Source organism: Saccoglossus kowalevskii, chromosome 22, assembly GCF_978046115.1.
Source record: "Saccoglossus kowalevskii chromosome 22, keSacKowa6.1, whole genome shotgun sequence".
NCBI classification, from domain to species: Eukaryota; Metazoa; Hemichordata; class Enteropneusta; family Harrimaniidae; genus Saccoglossus; species Saccoglossus kowalevskii.
This window is the reverse complement of record NC_140662.1, coordinates 15,243,616-15,269,568: the sequence shown is the minus strand read 5'-3', so window position 1 is coordinate 15,269,568 and position 25,953 is coordinate 15,243,616. Positions and strand designations below refer to the sequence as shown.

The following is a 25,953-nucleotide window of genomic DNA, read 5'->3' as shown; positions in this document are numbered from 1 at the left end:
AATTACTCATGTTCATATCATTATGTATTGTAAACCATCAGGTCTTTGTACAAAATCATGTATGAGAATTAATAAACATGTGTTCCTATACGTGCACCATGGTATGAGTGGGAACAAATAACACAAGTTCAAATACCAATCACTTACTTATAGCTTGGTGATATGTATTGTTGTACAGCTGTTCACATGCTGGAACACTGTCCACCCATTCTATACCTTTTGTTTCAGATAGCTTATTAAATTCATCAAATCTTAGTCGAGATTTAATGGTTCGATGGGAACGCTCAACCTAAAAGTAGTATACATCAAAGAATGATTAGAAATTTGCAATCAATAATTTTATACTGGATTGTACCAACCACTGTTCAACAAGCAATTTATAAATTTAAAGAAGAAAAATGCTAGTTGAATTGTTTATTTTCATGAAATTCAAAAATGCACTACCCGACAACAACCAACAATTCAATGTTTAACTGAAAATTACACAGAAACAGCCTGGATTGACACCGATAAACCCCCACCACCAATCATCACATACATACATACACACACACACATGCATGCACACCCATATAATACATACCTTCCCCTGAGATTGAGGATGTCTACTTCGACTTCTGATCATCCATATATTGAAACTGCTACACAGTATAGGGAGATCGCCTTTAAACTCATTGCCCTGATCACATTGAAGTATTCTGGGGGGACCATAGGAATTGTAAATGGGAAGTAGAACTTCAGCAACTGTAGTTGTTTCTTTGTTGGACAAAGCACGCAAAAATATAAACCTTGAAAATATGTCCTCCAAAGTTAGAATGTAGCGGTATGTAATGCCATTCCGTTCACATGGATGTTTGGACATATCTATGAGATCTATCTGATGAATATCCATTACAGACTGTGCTGTCATAGGTACTAAGGGTGCCTTCCCATCAAATATGGGCTTTTCTCTACCATATGTTTTACTTTTGTTCAACTCCACTTGGACTACCTTTTCACTGATCCCTGCAAACACTGAATTGAGTCTATAGTGAATTGCACGTGCACCTGACCCTTTCATTGTAGTATAGTAGTATATAACTACTTTGGACACATCTTCCTTTGGCATTAAAATTCTACCATTAAATAAAATCAGTTCAGTTGTTTTCCCAGTCAAAGGATAAATTGTATTATCAACAGTGTAGCCATGGTCAGCTTTGTGAAGTGTTTTGTAAACACTCCTTCTGATTGGCCCCTTTGGTAAGTCTGTCAAGACTTTTTGCTTAGACAAAATATCAAGCATGACCTTGTACTTTTCACGTGTTGGAGAGATCACAGAGCCTAAATTAGGCATGCTGAAACCTAAGGGAATAAAACAAATTAGTAAACGATTAGAAAATCAAATGAACCAATAATTTCAGAAAACATGTGACAGAGCTATAGGTACCTCTCCTTATTACAAGCCTATAATGACTCACAACCTGGAGCCTGTGTTTTAGAATAGGGATATTTCACATTTTAGGGAGGTACACATTTACACTTGTTACTAACATTTATACATATTTTCTGCTTGAACTCAACATTCTGGCCAATTCTCTGACAAATGTATTGTTTTAGAGGATACTCCCCTCCCTAAAAGGCATGCAATAAAAAAATATATAAACAAGGTTTACTTGAGAAAAAAAACAGGAAAAATAGTTGGTCAATACTTGCTATTTAAACCCTCCACTATGAATGTGATTGGTTCATTAGTGATTTGAGAACTCTAAAGCAGCCCTCTAAGTAGCTGTGGCAATCACATTTTCAGACTGGCCACAACAAATATTTTCTTGGTAGCCAGGTGGCCACTACATTTATTTTACTTGACTACCAATACTACATATAATTTTCAAGGCTAAAAATTAACAGTAGTCTAAGGCACATAGGCTACCAGTTCTTTTCCAGGGGCCACCATTGTTGAACATTAGTAGCCCAATAGGACTACTAGAAATTTATAAAACTAGAATTTATCATCAAAACAAAGTATGGAACAACAAACTGGATATCATTCATGAAATGAGTATTGACAGTCACATCTGTTTATGACTTGAACCACAAATGTTGGCTACTAAAAATTACTATGGGCTACCAGTTTTCCAATTTACCAGCTACCGACAGAATTTCCAATATTTTGCGACAACCATACGTTGCCCCCCCCCCGAGACTACATATGATTTTTTTCAACATAGGTAAACGAACATATTTTTCAGATATGATGGGATGTTTCTGTCAAAGGAACCAATTATAAAACTGCCCAAAAATGAATTTTGGGTCATTTTGTGTGTGTGGAATAAGGAGTTAACATAAGAGTACATTAGAGTAAAGCAAATCCCTTCTAACTGGTTTTCCAGGATCTCTCAGTTTTGTTTCAAACAGTCGGATAGTTTAGCACAAGAGGTTGTGTTGCCCGATATCTTGACGGATTTTTTTTTCAGTTGTAAACGGGTACTGTCAGTGAGTCGACAGTAATCAAAGTACATTGCGCTGTTCAGGTCGAGATGAATCAAACTAATAACATACTACAAAGTAATACAATGAACACGGAATATTTCGCGGGCTCGAATATTGCTTGACACAGCCCGTACCACTTGGCCTGTACTGTACAGTGCGCCCGGGACACTGCCGTTCCAGCGAATAGATCCGTCGGTCAGACAATCAGACTGATTCACTTGCCCGTTTTTCATATGCTGGAATTTCCACTAATTATGAATAACTCTCCTGTACTGTGTTGCTTTATGTCACCTCTCTGTACACCTATTTTATCGTATGCCGATCTGAAATTCGGTCTGCGGGTTTCGCGTTCTGAGAAAATAAAAAAAAAATGGCGACCTTGTATGTGCGCCCTAGGTAACTGAAAACTCGTAATTCGGCGTAAATTAAATGGATAATTGCACCAATACTGTTTGAGAAGAAAAAATATTAAAACAATTGGTATACTATCTCACTTTTGGTAGAATATGTATACATTTTCTACAAAATTGTGTAATACGTTCATTACATGCAAAATAATTACGAAACACTATTGAAAACTTCGAAATATACTGTAATGTAGGCCCTATGGCGTTAAAAACCCCTACGGACGCTTAACATACGTTGTTTAAACCTTACTCGTGTAGCATGTACTTGTTGTTTATGTCGCATATAAATTATACAACTGCCTTAAGTTTCGAATTATTAAAGAACCCAGGTCACAGGGGTGTTATGGGTGTCATTTGTTTAGGAAAATGTGAAATCTTAGCTCAACCCAACTAGCACCCTGTGACATGAACTACACTATATTAAGATACATCTGAGTAAAATCTCCCTGTATTTTTTAGGTGTTGCATATCGGTATATTTTGGACAGTAATAATTTGTATTTTTACAATTTTAGTTGCAATCAACATATATGAGCTTGTGTTTGAAAGCATGTGGTTTGTTAAAAATGTTTTCGCCAGTTCAGGCGAGCATGTGCATCAAAATATTGTAAAACAATGTGGAACATTAAGGTAGCGGGACTATTATTTGCTTACTTGTTTTCATCTTCTAATTGTGACCAAATGACTACAAATAGACCCAGGAAAGTATATATTTTTAGAATCGCCAGACTTCAAGCTTTGCAAAGGTGTGTTTGCCATGCCCGTATCTGCATTCTATGACCCGTTACTTAATCAAAGGTGAAAACTTACTTTTTCTGTAAAAAAATAATTACGCATTTATGCTGGCGATAAGAAGTATTTTTTCACTTTTCCTAGTTGTTCAATAGTCTGGTAAATTGAATGTGTCTGGTTAGTGTTATTCAAGCAACGCGTTTTAAAAAAAAGTGTCTTGAATTTCAATTACTGTTTTAGTCGCATTGCCCCCAACTCAAACCACAACTCGTTGGTAAATAATCGATGAAATAGTTTGTCTGGACACATTCAAGTTCCTCTCATTGTCACCTTAAAGCTGTGAAAATTTGGTGTTAATCCGACAATAAGTATACGTTATTTTTTTTAAAGACCTTGTATTTTGAAAAACATAAACTTCTAGAAAACGTCCATGAAGTAACAGCAAAGATTTTCAAACTTGTTTATCGGCACAATCAATTTGTTTTCCCATCAAGGTCTGCTTTAACATGTGTAGGGACATCCATATGTGTAAGGCTATTGGAAACCAAAAAAATAAAGGAATTGGATAGCTATAATTGGATAAATTCGGCATATGAAAACGCCAAAATCAATAATTTTTTTCAGTGGCTGTGTGACCTTGTGTCTGACACATTCATATGCAAGTGCTAATCTGTGAAACAAACAGGGGCGGAGACAAACCACTCAAATGTTTGGAAACACTCATTGTGTGTCAGATAGCTACTGATAACACATCCTAACATTGCTTTGTCTTGAGTTTATCTTTGAAACTTATAGGCACACAGATTAAACCTGTGTTATTGATTTTGGAAAACACTACTGAGGCTGCCTTGCTTCCATTCAGAAAATCTACATTTTAACCAACTTACATGACATTCTATGTTATGTTGACTTCATCACATGAAAGTTTATAGTGCATTTCATCAATTAATAAATAAATGTGAAAATCGTAATTTTCAACACAAATAATAGTCTCGCTACCTTAATACACACAATTAGTTTTAGAATATAGTTTTAATTATTGGTACAGACATATTAACTCAGTTAGGCTAAACAATTCGAGCCTAAAAAAGTCAACGTGAAATGTAAATGTCGGCATACTCAAAAAACGAATAAGATTTGGTGATTATTTACGATGACATATATAACCGTGTTCTGAGTATCCATCACAGTAATCTGATGGATAACGCACATTGATTGGTCAAAAATTAGAAACTAAATAAAAAACACAAATACAAATATTAGACTGCTTACCTGTTAAAGGCATATATCGAGTTGATTTATTATCACACACTTTCATGGAATAGCACGTTTTTTGTTTTACTGTACAGACGATATCTGAAAACACAGTATTGATGACAGGAATGACAAATCTCAACACAGACTTTATTGATATATTTTTTTAACGTGTGATATCTTCATTTAAAGCTTGGCAACAAACACGGAACTTAGTAGACCAGTTACTTCAACTATTATATCAACCTGCGTTCCTAACCAACACACAGTTTCTAATATCTAAAAACTAAGGAATATATAGGTATTTATAAGTGAAAATGTATGAAATGCATGGCGGAAACTATAGCCTATTGGGTAAAATCTTGGCATGACTAGGCCGTAGTCTGTTTGACTACAAGCCCCACTTCTGTTACATTAAAATCAAACATAAACATTTTGAGATCAAACACATAGCCACAAAACATATTTTTACTCATTAACTTCACCATAAAATTTGACAAATATGTTCAATGTTTAATAGACAAAGGGCAAATCATCACTGAAAATACATTTACAGACAAAACCAAAAACACAAAATATCATAGTAGAATGTGGATAAAGATGAATTTAAGAGTGGGGTGAGTGAAGATTGTATTGTCCTGAAATGTGGCTGGAGACAACTTGGCATTTCCCAACATGCATTGTAGATTATACATTTTACTCTTTTTCTGTTTTGTAAAATAATTTCCACATATTTTTACTACCATACACTCGTGAACATAGATTGATTCGCCTTCATCATGCGTAGTTTTGATTTAAATGTAGTCATTATTTTTTTGAAATTTCAAATGACCGAATTAAAACTATGTAAAAACGTACTATCACTGTCTAAGTTGCCGCTAAATGCACCAGTAATTACACGTTCTTTCAACACGTTTGTCATCTGAATCTAAATTTAGATTTTGTTTTTTGCTGCCATTCTAAGAGTGGCCTGGACTATACTACCTCTGGTTGTCATTGGTTCTGCTTTTAATACTGTGTTTCCAAATGTTGTATAATTCACAGGAATTTGCTAACGCATGATAAAACTATCAATCAATCAGTGAAATACGAAGTATTGTTCAGAGGCGCTGTGCAATTGGTTGTTAAAGGCTTTGATACATACGAGAGCTAGAGCATATTAAGTAACACTAATCGGGGGCCATGTTGAATCTTGCTCGGTTCTATATGCTGCGCTTGGATGCCTTTGCACCATATACACCCCTGGCAAAGTAGACATTATAATATGACAGGAAGTTTGTGTTAATGTACAATGTACAACAAATGAATGGTTACTAACCATTGCTAAAGAACTCATTACGATTGTGATTAGCATAGCATTCATTTAATCCCTCTTCGAAAAATTAGAACATTTCTGAAAGCAAAACAATTTAATAATATACCGACATGATATCTTTTTTTAAAATCTACAATGATTTTCAACATATAAGGTATATTTATGTTATATAGACCTTTTATTGTTTTCAATTCTCTACTTCTTTAGAGAGTGACATAGTATCATCCTGTTTTTCCGCCTCGCACGCTTGTACGTTTGCTTCATCTTCCATGTCCGCGTTTTCATATCTTTTAGAACTGAAAAAGAATGTATTATTAGTTGTTGCTTACATTTAGTGTGTACTATCAATTATTACATGTATACCACCGATTACTAGGTCATTTTCCGTGAAATAAAAATAATATCGTTTTACAATATTTCAAGTATAATCATATATATATATATATAAGTTATTGTTCATACATAGTTTGTAATTTTATTCAACTTTTTTCAATCATAATTCAAGACAAATAAAATGCAAAAATATAGACAACATTGCTATTTTTCTGTAATATTGTGTAGACTGTAATTGTGGAAATTATTATTGAGTATGCATATAAAATAAATTTTTATATAAGTTTTTCGAAATATATTACGGAATTTTCTTGTAACTATCGGTTGTTTTCTTATTTTACCAAATTTCATAATGCAACCTTGAAAGGACTAGACAGACACGGCAATTCGAATCTCTGACGTTATAGTAACATAAATAATATAATTCTGAACGAAAATATTAAGCATACTATAATACGCCTGTAATTTATAACAGTACCATATTCACAGATACCAGGGCGAATCCATGTCGTTCTGTCATATTCTCAACATATTATCTCTGCACTTATACAGGAAATTGTACTGTTTTATGTGAATGGTTTTATCATATTATATCTATTTGTTTGCATAATTAGTTTGGTTAGTTATTTCCAGGACGTTATGTTGTTCGTCTGTACTGTGACGTACTATTCATATCATATACATGTGAATTATAATCCAGTGATATTACAAAATATCACCTCTCTGGTAGGAATAATACAGAGGTCATGCTATTTTTGGACTAAGATAATCGGTTGCTGTTAGAATAATGAGAATTGGTCACATTAATTTAGTAAACTATTGTTTTTCAATTGAAATCGTATCAGCGAACCTGATTTTCTTATGGATTTAAGTCAAACAGGAATAACACGGGGAGCCATTTACTTACGGGAAATTTAATGGTCTTCGTCGTCTTCTCCTACAATCACCATCATCAATAAACAAAGTCACAATAAGTAACATGATCAGAAGCAGCACGAGTTTCTTCATGTTGGAAAATAGTACGATGTAGGAAAAACAATTGCAATGATAGAGTGATTTTGTCTCCCTGCTTTCCTGAATAAAATGATAAATGTACACGAAAGAATACATAATTAACATTACATTAATGTGTTGGCTCTTTTTACTTTGAGAACAAACAGCTAGCTAATGCTTCTACATTCGTATTGATTTTTCTTATCGGACATATGTATGTTTCAACGAAAATATGTTTGTTTGCTACAGATTTATTACCGATGTTTGTCAATTTGTGACGATTTGACCCGAGCCGAACAAAAAATGTCGTCCTAACGTTCACACCATCAAATAAAGGATATATTTTTCCACTTAATCAACAACTAAAGAGCGCCGTCAGTTGACTAAAGGATCAAACTAGTAATAAAATATTCCAATATTTCAGCAAACAAAACCATTTGTACAGTAGCAGTATTTCCCGAGGCCTTTTGTAATTTGGGGATTATCAGTTGACTTACATACTATTTTTAGATACATCTAAAATAGGTCTCTCTGTGTTGTTTAACGGCAAATATTATTGATTTTGAATGGATGTTGTTGTCGTTATTTTTGTTTTAAGTCTATACCTGACCTGCTTCAAGGCATAATATATTTCTAACGTTACCAAGTTGTTGATGTGCTAAAATACTGGGCTATACTATGTGTAAATATATGATTGTGCAAACAGCTGGAACCAGTTCAGGCGAATTTTGTACACCATATGTTCGGAATACACACAAACGCTATAATACAAATCAAGTCTGCAAATGGTAAATTGCAAACAACACTAAAGAAGAGCAAATTCACATTTTTATCTTTATCACCTAGAAACAAATCTACTGCAAATAAGTTATATTGCTTACCTGTCAACGCGTTATATCGAAATGATTTATTAACACGTGGAACGTGTAATTTATTTACCCTAAGATAGTCCATAATAGCAAATCCCTTGTATGTAACACGGCTTGCTATTGGTTGATTATGAATGCGTAGTCCACTCATAATATCTGCCATGAAGATGTGTAAAACAATGTTTTCCATTATTAAACGCGATTGTATCCAGATATTCTCGTCGGGCATACGAGAGATGATATGTCGTCAGTGACGCATGGATTGCAATACCCTCGATAGCTGAGGGAGATCTAACGTACAGAGTGACTTAATTTACTCGTGAATATGCCAAGGTGCTATATTCTGACCAATGAATTAGTTATATTCACAACATTCGGTAGATGCGAAGAATATGTGAAGTTGTATGCCATCGACTCACAGTTCGACTAGTTAATGACATATTCTGTATTCAGGGCAAGATTTTGTTTGGCTAAATTCATTGGATTTAGAAGTTAACCTCGTGAAATTATTACCACATAAACTTATGCTTATTCATTGATTTCACCGATTTTATTCTGTGGCCCGTGACTGTCGTTTTTTGTGAGATTTATCACAAGTTGACCTGAGGTCTAACAACGAAAATTTACACCTGCACACCACCAAAATATGTGCAAGCCTACCTTTTTCGCCACTTTGTAATACTACTGATGATCGCCCTCTGTTGACGAATAGATTGAACGTATGCATAAATCACAACAAATGAAACTTTCAAAACAAAATTGACCATTTCGTTTTTTGCGAGGCCTAATGCTGGCTATCGATTTTCTTGTATTTGAGAGATCAAAAGGTATCTGCAATTTACTATTTGAATATTCGTCTGAAATAAATCTCTCTCTTGCTTTTTGGGAAGTATATCAATATTGTTCCTGAACAGTAATATTTCATCATAATTTGTATTTTAACTATCTACACTGTCTTCTTAAGGTGAACAATGCATTCACGAATTTCACAAGTTGCCATCAACATAGTTCGCCGTGTGTTTAAATACATTAGTGTAAACAAATTTGGAGCCTGTTCTGGCGAGCATATGGCAAAACTAATGGTAATTAATCAAATCTCAAGAATATTGTTTTATTATTTTTATATCTCTATTACAACTAATTACTGAAACCCATTCAAGGATAAATGTTAATGTCTTAAATATTGAATAATATTTACAATGCCATATTGCCGTATTTTGAACTGAGTATCTATCACAAGATTACGTTATGTGATATTAACTCTGTCTAATATAGTAAATTGGAAATAATGTAGGATACAAGCGCACATTGACTGAGCAACACTTAATAACAATATTGAAACAAATCCACAGCAAATATTTTTGAACCTGTTAATAAATTGGGTCACATTATCGTGAGATAAGCAAATGTAACACGGATTTCTATTGGTTGAATATGAAAGTGTATTATAATTATTCCTCCCCTTAAAGTTGCCATAATAAGTGCCAGCTTAAGATGTCACGTATTTTGAATATTACTTTGCTACTAACACGTTTCCTGTAAGTTCTCTGTCGCCCAAATACATAACCTGAGGCATTTCGTGCAAAAGCCGATTTAGTATATTAACACATTAGGCCTGAGCACTGTCGACAGTCTTCGACAGCTATTATGTTATAAACTTACGTCTGCCTGAAATACCCGAATGTTAACATCACGAATGATCCCTTACGGAATAATTATTGTGATAAGATCGGTCTTCCTGATGAATGCCGAGAACAAAATATTTACATGATGCAGATGAGACGAGGTCGCGATGAATCTGTTTGTGGTACTTAATATTGTGTGCATGTACATCTAAACTACAAAGCTTTGATTTCGGTGAGGAGAATTCATGTTCAAGGTAATTATTATTATATTCTTAATTCCATGGTTGTAAAACATTCCATAGCAGGTTATTATATGCATCTCAATGGTTTCGTCCCAGGTTCAGCCATCAGGGTTTAACCTTCTCAAATCATGTTTCTAGTGACATAACAACTGTCAGCATCCTTTATTCTATGTTTTTGTCATATTACCTCAAACCCTGCAAATAGTAGTGTGCATGGAATCATGGAAAGAAACGGTGTGCATTGCCATGTAATAACTGTCATAAAGGTGATTGACAGGACATACTTGTTTAAAACAATTGGAATCTACCAGGTGTGCTTGTGATTTACATAACAAAGGATGTTTACAACTCTGGAAGGACAATTGGAATCTACCAGGGGTGCTTGGGATTTATATGACAAAGAATGCTTAAGATCTACTGAGTTGCCTGCCTGGGGCAGCTGCTGGCAAGACCACATTCTGATTGGCTCATGTGCTAACCAAGGTAGTGTACATGAATCTGGAGCATTCATGCATATAAATAGGCAAGACTTGAAAAGAGTCATCAATTTCAACATTCTGGAACTGTGTGTTATCATCAATTCACACTTCCCTAGGCAAACTCCTATTTTAGTGAATTTATTCATTGTATTTTTCTGTGCTTTGTTTCGTGTAATTATTTTGAGAGGTATTGAAGCCAGGAGCTTGAACTTTACATTTTGGTGTATGTGTATTTCATTTCCAGCACTATTGTCTTGCCTACCCCAATTGTAGCAGTGAAAGAACCCCCTGTCCAGTGTGAGTTCTGTGGGTGCCCCTCTCAATAGCAATAAGCAGGACTTACAGTGTGACAATGACAATGCAATAACATATTATAAATATTCACCTATTGTTTCGATATTCGTCAACACAACCATTGCAATTATATCTCTCTGTGTTGTTCATCAGCAATTAATATTGATATTCGGCGGACTTTTTTTATTGTAATTTGTTTTTTAAGTCCTCACCTTGTTTGCTTCAGGTAAATAATATATTCCTAAATAATATATTCCTAAGTTGTTGATGCATGATTTCGCAAACAGCTGGAACCAGTTCAGTTCATCGAATCTCATTTGAAGTATTGTGACACTATTGATGTAATAAGCATGGAATAAGTTATGACACATCGGTAACTGTTAATCATCTGGTGTGCCCTAATTGTTTTTTTATTTCTGCCATTACTTTACATGAAGTGAGTTAAAACTTTTAACAGATTCAAAATCCACCCGTGAACACGAGTAGGGTGATTTCATGGGTACGCAATCCTCAACACGGCGATTCCAAGACAGAACGTATTGTGCAACATGGATTTAGAAAATAGTACTGGAACTCGCACAGCGTAGTGGAAGAATTGTTTAATGTACTTGACCTAATCTCAGTGTTATATTTAATTTCGTACTTCCATGTAATTTCTTGTCTACGTATACTGACATTTTCTTCGGACCTCGTAGTAAACTTTTATCTCAAAGAGCCCTGGCTAAATAGATCATGCTATAATAACTGCCATCGAATCGTACATAAACAATACAATGAAGTCGAGGAATCAATTGAAAATGGTTTTAAAATTTAAGACTGTTTGTATTACTAGTTATACCACTGTGACTTAAGGTAATAACAACAATAGTTTGTGCATGTTTGTGACAATATGCAGAAAGTAAAGCTAGACTTTATTGGTATAACAATCTAACATCTATTCAGAATTGACGTGACATGTAGAATGACATGAATATTGTTATCGTTTCAAGATTTTGTCAAAGGGTGACATGGTACTAGTATCATCCTGGTTACCAACTCCAACGTCATCTTGGGTTTCATCACTGAAAAACAAAAAAAAGTATCATTAGTGCCGGAATTTATTTGTATGAACTATCAAATCACAAATATTCTACCGATTTCTTCTAATGTGAATTTTCGTTTTCATCTTATAAAAAGAATCCCACTAGCGATTGTGCACAATAGTAAAGTGTATTTTTATGTGATTATATTGTATGCATATACATAATACATTTACACGAGGCATAGCTTCAAATAATGTATTAGTCAAATAAAGAGTTTTTGTCCCGGGGTTCTTAAATATTGTGGTACAGACGATATTCATTATAGTTATTTTATAAATATTCGCCTAGTGTTTCGATATTCTCCAACACAAATACTGCATTTAAATTTTAACATTTATGTGGTAACTCTGGAATATATTATCCCTAAGTTGTCTCACAATGTACATGTACACATGCATACACACATAATAAAATAAAAATGGAATATAATGGAATGATACCACAGAGTGGGAAGGTGTTGAGACAAAATAAAATATGACATAGAATTAAAATAATGGCTCGATGAATTTTAACGTATTGATGCCTGTCACTTGAGTAAGATCTAAACCATGAGTGAAAAACGTCGGTGCTACCAAAACGACTTTGACCAACCATCCAACCAAGATATCAATAACGATATTAATATTAATATCAACATTATAAAATCTAGCACTTTAAAAAAATTTAAATTTTGCGGTCATATATAGGCATCATTAAATCATTAAGCACTTTAACAACAACTGTTTCAGTAGTAAGAACCCCTTACAGGCAGACTGGAATATTATTTCTGTCGTATTATTTTCATTACGACCCAGTCATTGATTTGCTATCAATCTGTCAATTAATATTGAAACAAAACTCAAATGAAATAGCGGGCAATGGTTTTTAAACAATTAATCAGCGCCAAGGATCTTTTTTAAATATTTTGAAAAAATAATGAGAAGTATGTTTGCAAGGCCTAATGTTGACACTCAATTTCATTGTATTTAAGGAATTGTCAGTAATATGTACTATACTATTTTAAGATATATTCGAACTAAATCTCTCGGTATTTTTATGGGTTGTTTATCGGCGTTTATTATTTATTTCATACAGTATTTTTCATCATAATTTGTATTTTATACACTGGCTACTTTAAATACCGTTTACATTTATATATGACGTTCACAGACAGTCTGCCAATGTAAGTGATACTGGGTATCAATTCATGAAGATAAATCGCAGTGAACATTACGCATAATCTGCCTAGTCTATTCAGCAATGTACTATATGCCTCCGTATTTGTTCACAGTCTAAGAGATTAAAGAAACATTACAGTTTGGCTATATAGTATTTGTCAATATCTTTTGAACATAAAATTGCCGATTTTTTTTGATGTGGTGTAATGTGTTGCATTATTTAGGAGTTGATCTATAAATAACCACATTTTACTAATGATTGGACATCGTTGTTTAGTAACTGATTGACCAAATTTGGTATAATGCTGGTCATATATATTCCAGTATTTCCTATATTATACACATTATATATACAAGCTTATCTTGTACTATAATAAAAATACGTATATAAATATATTTGCCATGTAGTGCAAGCATGAACAATTTGGAAACAAATCAATATTGTTATAACCAATATGACAGCACCTCACAAAATATTTCTACCGATCCATGGAATTATTTCAACATTGAATTCTACATTAAATGTTTTTCACTCTGAATTGTATACCTGAATATTATATTAAAGTGGAAGGGACGTCGTCTGCGCACGTGCGGGAATTGAGTCCCAAGCGACGATAACAACACACGCTAAAACGGGTAGACGCTTGTTTGTAAACAATGACACGCTTTGGCCATATGGCGCATGCGCAGGTGACGACTCCCCCGCTTTAATCTTTTTTATACCATGCGCCATATTTTGAGATTCAATTGTCACAAAAAATGGCAAAATTATTTTCCGTTCTCCATTTATCATTAATATCAGTGTTGCCAATTGTTAACACTCATTGCATATGGTACCACAATTTACTTACATGAACCAATACACTATTAGCTTAACTATATAGTTCTTATTTTCAATTTTGGGTTATTTATAAATAAATTCAATAATATCAAACGGTGTTATTCCCATTTATGATTATATTTCAGATTTGAATTCCCCAAAAATCTTTTCATTTGATGTATTACATGAGTTTTCAAAAATTAAATCATTTATTTACATAAATATGCAAATTAGGTAATTTGACTGTAATTGAAATTGACAGGACTAGCAGAAGAACACTCAGTGATCAGTAATATTAAAAAGTCTGGAAAATTCTGCAATGGAGAGGGGATCACTTATTACTCCCTCAGGGTCATTTTGGTCTGTTTTTCTCAATCAAACCCATCCATTATTACATTCATAGCATTCAAGTGGGCCCATTTGTTATTATATGTATCTGTTTTTTATAGTGCAGTAACTTCTCTATAAGTTGATCTTTCTTTGCTGATATAAGTAAACTGTAATGACATACAAACAGGGGCGATAATCATCGTTTTATAAGAATAATTTGAAGATGATGCAAAACCCATTACATTATGCTGATCAGTTGGTTAAGGAATACAAAAATATATACAATACATTGAAAGGCTTTTTCGAAATGTGTTCTTGTTTTTAATTATATCAGTTTGTTTGACATACAAAACTACAATTACTCACATGAGATTGCTCACTGCTGCTCGGAGGCCCGTTCGTCTTCGTCTTCTTCTCCAACAACCACCACCATCAATGAACATGGCCACAATGAGTAACACGGACAGAAGCAACACTAGTTTCTTCATATTGTACAGACAATGGCACGATGTATGAATAACAGAGATAAACGAACAGTGGCGTTTGGTCTTTGCTTTCCTTTTTATAATGAGACATGTATGGGAATAAAGACATAATAAATATATGATATACAAAATGGCTCGCTTTGACACTGGAACGAGTAGAAAGACTGAACATAGACAACTCACATATGTACAATTTGATAAATCAGTGCCTAATCTCTAAAATGGAATTGTGTTCTGGTATTTAAGTATAGAAGTAACAACTTATACTTTTTACTTCCTTAAACAAACAGAAATCTTTTATAGCCATCTCAAGGTAAATGTGAATATTTATTCTTGGACAGCTAGTATTTTATTAGTTTTCTGAGGTTTATTCCATGATTGTGCCGATTTTATTCTGTGAAATGTGAGTTGATATAATGCTTAACATTATATTTACTTGTCATTACTTCACATATATTTGTAGCTATCATGTTCAGTTGCCTGCTCCTAATAGTTGATGTTGTTGCCTGCTTCTAAATAGGCGTAGCTGATGTTAATCTTGGACAACAACCCCCTACCCTCATCAGTGTGCATGAGATGGGAGCACCCAATAATGAAGCAGGTTGAAGACTGGACGTTCAACCTCATTACACTCACTTGCTGTGACGGTTAATGTTGTTTATTCCCCAGAATTTATGACCAGTTGACATAATGTGCAATAAAAAATATCATGTCTCCATACTTTAAATAAATGAAATATCACAACAGATATATTTTGAAAAAAAAATATATTTTTGAAAGGCCTAATGTTATTCTAGGGATTATCAGTAATCTCTACTATACTATTTTAAGATATGTTATAATTAAATCTCTCTGTATTTTTGTGGGTTGTTTATTTATTTTATAAAATATTTTCATCATGATTTGTATTTAAAGTATTTACACCATTTTCGTAAAGTGAACAATACATTCCCGGCTTTCACACTTTGATGACATGCCATCAACATGACTAGGCTTGTGTGTGGAGACATGATTGTTGAAGCCATTTCATGTGCCCATGGTTATATTGTAAAACTACACAGGGCATATGATACACGCGATTATTCGAAGGTCCAGAATATTGTTTTATTATTGTTACACACATATTAAATCTAACTTCTGGAAAACAGGCATAAAGGACAAAATCAAAATTGTAAATGTTCGACAACTATGAATACCCCCCAAAAACAAACACTTTGATGATTATTTACAATGCCATATGGGTGTATTGTGAGTATCAATCACAGTCATGCGATTTTTTAAGTGATAATAACCCCGTCTGATATTGCAAATAATGCTGAATAAATTAGAGGCGAGCGAACACACATTGACTGAACAACAATTAATATCTAGGAACAAAAATATTGACTGCTTACCTGTTCTATTAAGTCTATTTGTTACCACTCAGTGCTGTGGGATAGCAAAGTAACCCTTATAGTTTCCCTTGATATTAATTATGCATGCAAGCGAATGACGAGTCTCGGTTTTAATGATAGGCGGAGCATGGCTCAGTTCACTTCTTGTTTAGAGGTCTACAAAATAAATGTCACTGATCTATGTGCTTTTTCCACTGTTCGTTCGTGCCCGTGATCAGCAGGTATTTTCAGTGTTTTAACCAGTGACCAACATCAAAGCGTATTTATTTTCACTACGGTCATCGTAGTAGTGAATAAATTGCGCATTGACGTGTCCTTGGAATCCGTGATTGGCTGGTTGCTTCGTGACTTGCATGGAATGTCAATAATTTTCTGTTCAGTATCAGTGGAAAGAAAACATGTAATGTATCGTGAGGGCGTTTACAAGCGTTAATACTTGGTATATTATTATACAATAACGCACACGCAGGCTATGCTAATTAGTTGCTGGAAAATGTCAACAAATTAGTTAATTAATTTTTCGAGGTATCGTAAACATTCATTCTATTGTAATGAGTGAACCTGATTTTATTATGGATATCGCCGAAGAAGACTTGTTCAGTAAACTGTTATCAAATATCCATGGCTAATTAGATCATGCTATACCAACCGCAATCAAATCTAAACTAAACCAAACAACCGATGAAGTCGTAAAATCAAAACTATTTCATAATTTGTTTGAATAGTATATGGCTCTAAATTAATATATTAACTTATAATGATATATATGCATCATAAATATGACTGTAACAGGATCCAAAGATCAATAATAATGTTGTCGTTTGTCGCTTGGTGGCTGTGGTCACTAGTATACAACATGACGAATGCTATTATTAAAGAGTAATACACATCATTCAATGTTATGGAGAATAAACACAGAAAAACGCAATATTACTACGTTTTACTGGGACGATATCACGGGTAAATCATACATATTCAATCGTAGATGACAAATATAAGACATATCATGAAATACGAGGGGGGGTCAATAAGTTCACGACCTCACTATGAAACAAGGGGCGGAACTTCTATTCTGGAGTATAACTTTATACTATACTGTCTTAAGTCACTACCTATGAAAATGCAAATTTAGGTATTCATTAATTAGCACGTGGTGGCCATTTAAAATCAGCAGGTGAGATGAAAATCACAAAATGTATGTGACAGAATCTCGTGCTGAGATCAAGTATCTCTATAAAGAAGGAATGGCTACCAAAGAAATCCACATGGTCACGACACTTGGTCACTGTAAAGAACTGTAAAGAAGTGGGTTGCTAACTTTAAGCGAGGCAAGGAGAGCACGAAAGATGACCAAAGGTCTGGACGCTAAAATTCTGCGACCACGGACAATCAGGTTGAGGCATCCATCGCATGTTAATGAATGACAGACGTGTCACTATCCGACATATCGGGCATTCACAAGGCATCAGTTATTGCGTAGTTCAAAATGTTTTGTCGAACACCTCGTATTTGATTTCAACCAGGGTCCCGCTCTTCTAAACTCGGTGTTCGATATAATCATGTTCATGTTCAGGGAGTATGTTGATACATGTTATTTCAACAGGTGAGAGAAATTATCCATGATAAAGATTATAAGGTAAAGTCACGAAATATTATTGAATGTCTATCTATCAGATCACACATCAACACATAGAGGTGTCCACACAGAGACAACTACTAGAGTTAACTAGCAATCTGAATAGTACAATCTCTTAGATTCTGGTACTATATTCAATGTGATGTGGTTCATTACATTCAAATATCTTTCAATTATATATTATATTATCCTTTCAAATTGTCTTCGTCGCCTGTTGTTTTTATCAATCCATTTGAGAAAACGTAAATGGTCTGAAATTTTCCATACTCATAGTCCCTAAAGTTAAGTGGTGCACCTTTCAATTAATCAGGTGGTTCGGTGACGGGTGTGAACAAGAACAAAGCACGAAGACAGAATATTCCTGCTGTTTAATCATAACATATACTAGTATATTCTTCGTTCTTCTGTTTAAAGTAAACCCCACCCTAATCTTTAAAACGAAGAACAAGGACCACACGTTAATATTCAAATAAATACATTTACATTTTCATTTATCGCTAAGCATGGAATGAGTTGATTTAAATTTATTTGACATTGTCCCAAATCATGTCAATTCGTCTCATACATCTGTGATAGTATTTTTGATGTTTCAAAACTTTTCACTTTGGTAACCGGGATTTGATTGTTCTCCACGTTGGACTCACATAAACACGCAGAAGCTTAATTCGTGTCACATTCGATTCTCCGACTGACTAGAGCTTTTCTTCCCGAGACAGCTTCAAAGCACTTTTATTACTTGTCAACCATTAGAGTATAAGAGACTTTGAGGTTTTGCCTCTAAACAAACAGCCAATCACATGAAGGTTTTACACATCATAATACAATTGATTAATCGTCACTATATTAGGAAAACCACTATCATATTGTCAACGTCAGTTTATATATTTATGGGCGCTAATGGTCTTGTAATAACATTCCACAGTTGACATTAGTATACATCATTAGTTCTGGACTACGACCAAGGTACCGCATAAGTTTGAAATCGCAAACTCATGAGAATGTATCGACTAATCTCAATCAGTCCTGTCATCTGGCCTCATCATTTAACCATTATCAGTAGATGTCATGGCAACCACCATTAAGCCGAAATATAAATCATGATACATCCATGGCGGATAAGTACGTCACATAAGTTTATCATTCTGGTGTATGCACCATGTGTAAATTGTAGTTTACCATAGTGAAATTACCACATTCACTTCCATTCATATCAGATGCAAACTTATGTCGACGTCTATTTTTTTTCTTCGTATTATGTTAAAATTTGTTTTAATAAACACGTGGGTTGTATTCACTCTCATTATCGCCGTTCATTAAATGAGCTAATTTTAAATTATTTGACATTTAATGACATCGTGTCAAATCGTCTCATACATCCATGGTGGACAGCTACGTCGCACATGTTTATGTAGACCGTAGTATAAAATGCTTTCACATAATATTATCTGTATAAAATTGTCACATTCACACACATTCCTATCAGGTGCAAACCTATGCCAATGTATATTTTATCGCAGGCGCATTTTGTCATAATTCATTTTAATACAAACATGGATCGCAGTGGAATAAATCATTCACCCTTATTAGCGCCATTCATGGATCGAGCTTGTTTCAATTTATTTGACACTTCGAAATCTTATCAAATCAGCTCATACATCCATAGTGAATAATATATAGTTGTTTATTAGTCTCCTTTTACACCATGTGTAGGCTGTGGTATAGATGCTTTCACATAACTCAACCCATAGTGAAATAACCACAGTCACTCCCATTCATGTGATCGTGTTAGATATGATAAAACTACCTCAAACAGCCCTCTACAAAAATGTATGAGTATATACATATATACATATTATACATGAACCTAGGGAGAATACTGTGTGAAGCAAATAATTTAACGCATGGTGATACATTGTTAAATCAAACAACTCAGCTCACAATACCCACCTATGTTAATTATCAAATTAAAATTATTTACTTGACATTATCTTAATATGCGTGTTCAGTTGTTTTGCTCGCAATAGCCGTGGTTGATGTTAATATTGGACACCCCCCTATAATATCATGAGTGCGCATGGGGTGGAAACATTACATCACCCAATGATGAAGCAGGTGGAAGCAGGTGGAAGCAGGTGGAAGACTGGACCTTCAACCACATTACACTCACTTCCAACAATGATGGGAATATAGTGTTTTTGCTGTGACGGTTAATGTTGTTAATTCCTTAGAATTTATAAATTTATTTATGAATTTATTTTTGTGAGGCCTAATGTTATTGTATTCTAGGGATTATCAGTAATCTCTACTATACTATTTTAAGATAGGTTCCACTTAAATCTTTCTGTATTTTTATGAGTCGTTTCTCTGTATTTTATACTGTAGTTTTCATTATAATTTGTATTTTGAGTCTAAACATTATTTTCTTAAAGTGAACAATACATTCCCCACTTTCACAAGTTGATAAAAATGCCCACCTACTGTATGTAACATGGGTTTGTATTGATTGAAAATGAATGCTGTATTCTCTTATCAATCTTCCCACAACAGTTGCCATCAATATGTGTAAGAATTCTTTAATGTGCGTGACCTAATCTCAGTGTTCTCAGTTCTCAGTATTCGTACTTTGCAATTCCCTTGTAGAAAACTAATCTTTCGTGGTATAGTTTATTCGGGTAATGTCTGCAAAACCGGATATTAATCCTCGTAACTAATTAAAATAAACTTCTATCTCAAAAAGCCTTGGCTAATTAGATCATGCTATAACAGCTGCTATCGAAACGGCGAAATTTGGGAATCAAAATGATTTTATATTTTGAGACTGTCTATTTGCAAGTATTGTTTATATTAATTCAATCTACCACCACGACTTTAAATAATAACAAAACCAATTGATGCACAAGATGCAGCTTATGAAGCAAGACTTTATTGATTGAATCTACAAACTATACAAGGTAAACGAGGTATGTTTAAACCAATAAAGACATGAGTATTGTTATGGTTCCAAGGCCTGTATCTCGCCTTCACCTCGTTTATCACTGAAAAACAATGACAAATTATTTAGTAATGGATTTTATTTGAATGTAACAGAAGGTTTAATGTTTGTGAATGTATTTGACAAACCTATATCTATGCATGTGAATGATTAACTCCAACAATTTGTATTTGCATAAATATAGCTTCAAATATTTTTTTTCGGTCAAATAAAGATATTTTGTCATGGAAAATTTAATTATTATGGTACACACATAATTCATGACAGTTTATAAATATTCATTGATTGTTTTGATATTCATTAACATAAATACTTCTAGTCTACTTATTCATTTGGTGTAGTAATTTCGGAATATCATACTCATGTTGTTCAACACTTCATGCACACTTGGGCACGACGATGGTATAAAACATCACATTCCTCAATGATACCTAAAAAGGTGTGCACACAATATAAATTTACCTAGGACAGATTTGTAGGGACATCGAATATTAAAAGATGGCTAGGTGAATGTTCCTCATTAATTGTAACGTATTGTTATGTGTGGAAGTGAATGAAATACATCGGTGATACTCAAGCAATTTTTCGACCAATCATTCTCCCAGAAAATTAATCAACTAACAAACAAACAAACAAAAAACAACCAACCAATTCAATTATCAATCAATATATCAATATTTAGAGTTATAAAATCCAGCACATGGAATAAACTAATATCGAAAATGTGTGCATATCCATGGGCATCAAAAAAACATTGTGTATTTCAACAATACGTTCAATACTTAGAACAATTTACCAACAAATTCTTCTCAGTAGGATCCAGTCATTGATTTGTTATTACTCTTTCAATAAATGAGTTTGACTATACTCTGGGGTATCATATAAGAGAGTTTGTATTTCTCCATATCTTTTGAACGATAGATGCAAAAAATTGCCGATGTTTCTGGTGTGGCATAATGCATTAGTTAGGCGTTAATCTATAAATATCAGATTACCTGATGATTACACATATTACTTTTGTTTATGACTGACGCAATTTTGTCTGATGCTGGCCACGTTTGCTTCAGTATTTGTCATACTTTATATAGGATATATCATATTGATTTAGGTTTCGTGATATTTAGTCTATAATTATGTACATTAATTGTATTTTCGGGGGCGTCGCTACGTCACAAGACGTTCCATGTTACTAAGACGCGCAGCACTGTAGCACGAATTTCTATGGGCTCTGCGCGCGCTGTTGAGGAACGCGGAACGCCGAGCGAAGAGCCGGTGAAAATTCAAGAAAACAACAGGAACTCAACTTTGAAGTAATTCTGAACAATGACATTTAAATGCGTTACACACGCATGGGTAATCTTGTTACACTGTTCAGGGGAGTCTTAACAACTATTCCGAAGTACCGTTTTCTGAGAGTTTTCGGCTTTTGTATTCACCGCGATAGTAGCCATGCGGTGAAAAATGCCCGGATGTCCGCCCGAGAATATAATAGTACACCATATGTAGTCTAATATTGATACATTTTTTATATTTGTGTGATTATTGGTCAAGTTTGATATATGATTGATCTTAGGCTGGCCACATTCAGTCAAGGATTCAATCACTTAAGTTCATGCTGCCAAATGCAATAGAAAACATAAGATTATAAGCATTGTTTGCTTACGAGATCAAGTTCTGTCCAGAAGGTAACACAATATCATCCTGGTTTATAAATTGTATTTCGTCATCTTGTTTTTTCTCACTGAAAAACAAAGAAATATTATTAGTGATTGCTTTCATTTGTATATAACATTCTATAATATACTTCTGACAATTTTTGTTATTCATCTCTTGAAAGAAAGTGTAATGTTTGTGTATATATTGCTCATATTTGGGTGATTATTGATCAAGTATCACATCTAATCAAAGATGCTTAGCTTATACACATACATACAAATATTTGCCATGTAGTGTAAACCATGAATGAACAAAAAAAAGGAACAATTTGAAAACAAATCAAATTCAAAAAACACCTCCAAAATTGCGTCTACTGATCCATGGATTGTATTCTATATTATTTCGTTTTTCATTTCATTTAAAGTCTGAGAGTATGTATCTGAATTTAAAACAAATTAAATTATACAAATAAGTTATGGATTTAATGGATTACGAACAACTTTTAATACAAGTTTTAATATTTTTTCAAAACATTATGGAAGATTCAAACAAATTTAAAATACCAAGGTAACTGGCTAATATATATACTGTGTAGTCAGTTTCATGCAATATTTATTACGTTGTTCAATCTGAATTGTAAATGTAAAAAAATATTTTGATCTTAATAACACATATTTGACAGTGTTAATCTATTTCAAGTCATATACATACAAGTTATGCGGCTATCATGCTCCATATTTTTAATTATGCATTGACAACAACAATATCAGTGTTGACAATTGTTAGCAAGCATTGCATAATGGTCCATAGTTAACTGACATGAGCCAATGTACACTATTAGGTCAGAGTCCAGAAATATAATACGCATATATTAAATTTTCTTATTTTAAAATTTAAGTAATTTATGAAATAATATCAAAACGTGTTATACATGAGAAACCACAGTTACTTACACGATGTCGCCCGTGAATGATCGGAAGTTTCGTCGTCGTCCACAAGTACCACCATCAATTAACATGGCCACAATGAGTAACACGACCAGAAGCAACACTAGTTTCTTCATATTGCACAGACAATAGTACGAAGTATGATTAGCAGCGATATACGGACAGTGGTTATTGTTTTTTGCGTTCCTGTTTATAATGAAACATGTATGGGAATAAAGACATAATAGAGATATGACTTACATGTCGGCTCACTTTGACATTAGAGCAAGTAGAACAAACTGACGACTCCTAGATTTACAAGTGTATAAATCAGAATCTAGTCTCTGACATAGAATCATGTTCTTGTATTCAAGTGTAAAACTAGCAAATTATTCTTTCTATTTTCTTACTCAAACAAAAGAAAGTCTATTATAGCCATCTCAAGGTAAATTTGAATGTTTATTCCATGACTGCACAGAAGGTATACTGAGAATTTTACTGTTGTTTATTCTGTTGAATTTATGACGAGTTGACATAATTTGTTGACCTAACAAACATCATATCAGCATATTTTAGCAAACGAACAATATATCATAATATTTTGGGAAAAATAACGAGAAATATGTTTGTGAGGCCTAATATTGTCCCTCAAATTATTTCATTGTATTTGAGGAATTATCAGTAATCCCTACTATACTATTTTAAGATATGTTCTAATTAAATCTCTCTGTATTTTTACAGGTTGTTTATTGTCAAATGTTATTTATTTTATGCAGTATTTTTATTGTAATTTGTGTTGTAAATCATTACATCATTTTCCTAAAATGAACAAAACATTCTCGGCTTTCCCAATTTGATGAACATGCCATCAACATGACCAGGCTTGCGTGTGAACGCATGATTGTTGAATCCAGTTCATGTACCCACGGCAACATTGTAAAACTACACGCGAATATTTGAAGGTCCAGAATATTGTTTTATTATTGCTGCACACATATTAACTTCTGAAAACCCGGTCAGGCATAAATAACAAACTCAAAAATGTAAATTTTCAAAAACTATGAAAACAAGAAAATACGAATAAGTTTTTAGGATTTTTTAAAATGCCATATGGTTGCATTGTGAGTATCAATCACAGTAATGCGATTTTGTCATGTGATAATAACTCCGTCTAATATAACAAATTGCAAATAATGCTGAATAAATTAGATATACACACATTGACTGAACAACAATTAATATTTAGGAACAAATCAACAAGAAAAACGTTTGACTGCTTACCTGTTCTATTGAGTCGATTTGTTAACACAAAGTACCATGGGATAGCATAGTAAAGCCGTCATCTGTAACACGGATCGCTATTGGTTGAATACGGACATGTATATTTTATTCCCTATTCGTCCGTGTCACAGTAAGAGGTTCTCATGCCTAATTTGTTACTATAGTAATTTAAATAAGCAAACGTCGAAGGTGTGTTTAAGAAATGCCGCAGGAATTTCAGCCAGAATTTCAGGCTAGAGGCCTGAGGACTGTTCACTTCTGCACAGTTTCCCTTGATATGAATTATGCATGCAAGCGAATGACGTCACTCGGTTTTAACAATAAGCGGAGCATGGCCCGGTTCACTTCCTATTTAGAGGTCAACAAAATGAAGGTCACGGATAAGGTGGGAAACGATTTCCCAATACTTCCCGTTTAGCTCGTCCACTTTTCACTGTATCCGACTAGTTTCATTGAGGGCGCAGTTCTAGGTGCCAAAGTCAAGAAGTGCGTCAGAGTCGTAGCATACAATATACAATGGATGCACAGCCTGGCTTGTATTCCCTCACCTACCAACCACCCCTTCATTAAAAGCATCGCCGAATCCGCAAAGCAACTGATCGGCAAACCATGATTCACAGCATTGTTGAACTCTTTAAGCATTCTGTTTTTTTACTTGACATCAGAGATTTGTGTACATTTTTACTAGCATTCGCTGGTTTCCTTTGATACAGTAACCTTATAAGCATTAAGAGATTCGTTATGTTTTCTTTAAATCGCATATTGGTACACATGTATTACTTTTAGAGCTTGTAGGAATGATCTGTATAAACAGGACAGTATCGTCAATATTGCTAGCACTGGTAATTCCACTTGGTGCCCAGTAGCAAAGTTGATCCAGTATCTCAGTGTCGTAGGTATCCCTGACGTGTCAGATTATTTTATTTTTAGGCCGTTATATTTATCAAAAGTTGTTTACATGTCAACAGAAATATTAGCTATTCACAAGTAGGAGAAATTATTAAAGCTGCAATCAGCATTGGCGAGGTCCAAGTAGAATTATCAGAAAAGTTAACTGCAGATACTCATTGAAATGGGGTGTTGATACCAATACCCCTGCATAATGAAGTGTAAACATGTTCAATATTTCTTTATATTCAACATCAGCATAACCATGTGACTGATAACAATTTTGGGGGTACAA

General features: G+C 33.9%; 3 long non-coding RNA genes across 3 annotated transcripts; all 3 read right to left on the bottom strand.

Annotated features, from left to right (window-relative positions):
• Window positions 1-6,202: 6,202 nt before the first annotated feature.
• Window positions 6,203-8,473, bottom strand: LOC146729040 (uncharacterized). Its single transcript, XR_014928204.1, has 3 exons — window positions 8,384-8,473; window positions 7,417-7,583; window positions 6,203-6,472 (listed from the first exon to the last, which is right to left on the bottom strand). It is a non-coding gene; the product is annotated as an uncharacterized LOC146729040 (long non-coding RNA).
• A 3,406-nt stretch (window positions 8,474-11,879) lies between these two features.
• On the bottom strand, window positions 11,880-16,364 carry LOC146729039 (uncharacterized). The gene is made up of 3 exons (XR_014928178.1): window positions 16,280-16,364; window positions 14,767-14,958; window positions 11,880-12,072 (listed from the first exon to the last, which is right to left on the bottom strand). It is a non-coding gene; the product is annotated as an uncharacterized LOC146729039 (long non-coding RNA).
• A 4,454-nt stretch (window positions 16,365-20,818) lies between these two features.
• Window positions 20,819-25,024, bottom strand: LOC102809014 (uncharacterized). The gene is made up of 4 exons (XR_438497.3): window positions 24,771-25,024; window positions 23,517-23,696; window positions 22,571-22,648; window positions 20,819-20,950 (listed from the first exon to the last, which is right to left on the bottom strand). It is a non-coding gene; the product is annotated as an uncharacterized LOC102809014 (long non-coding RNA).
• Window positions 25,025-25,953: the final 929 nt, after the last annotated feature.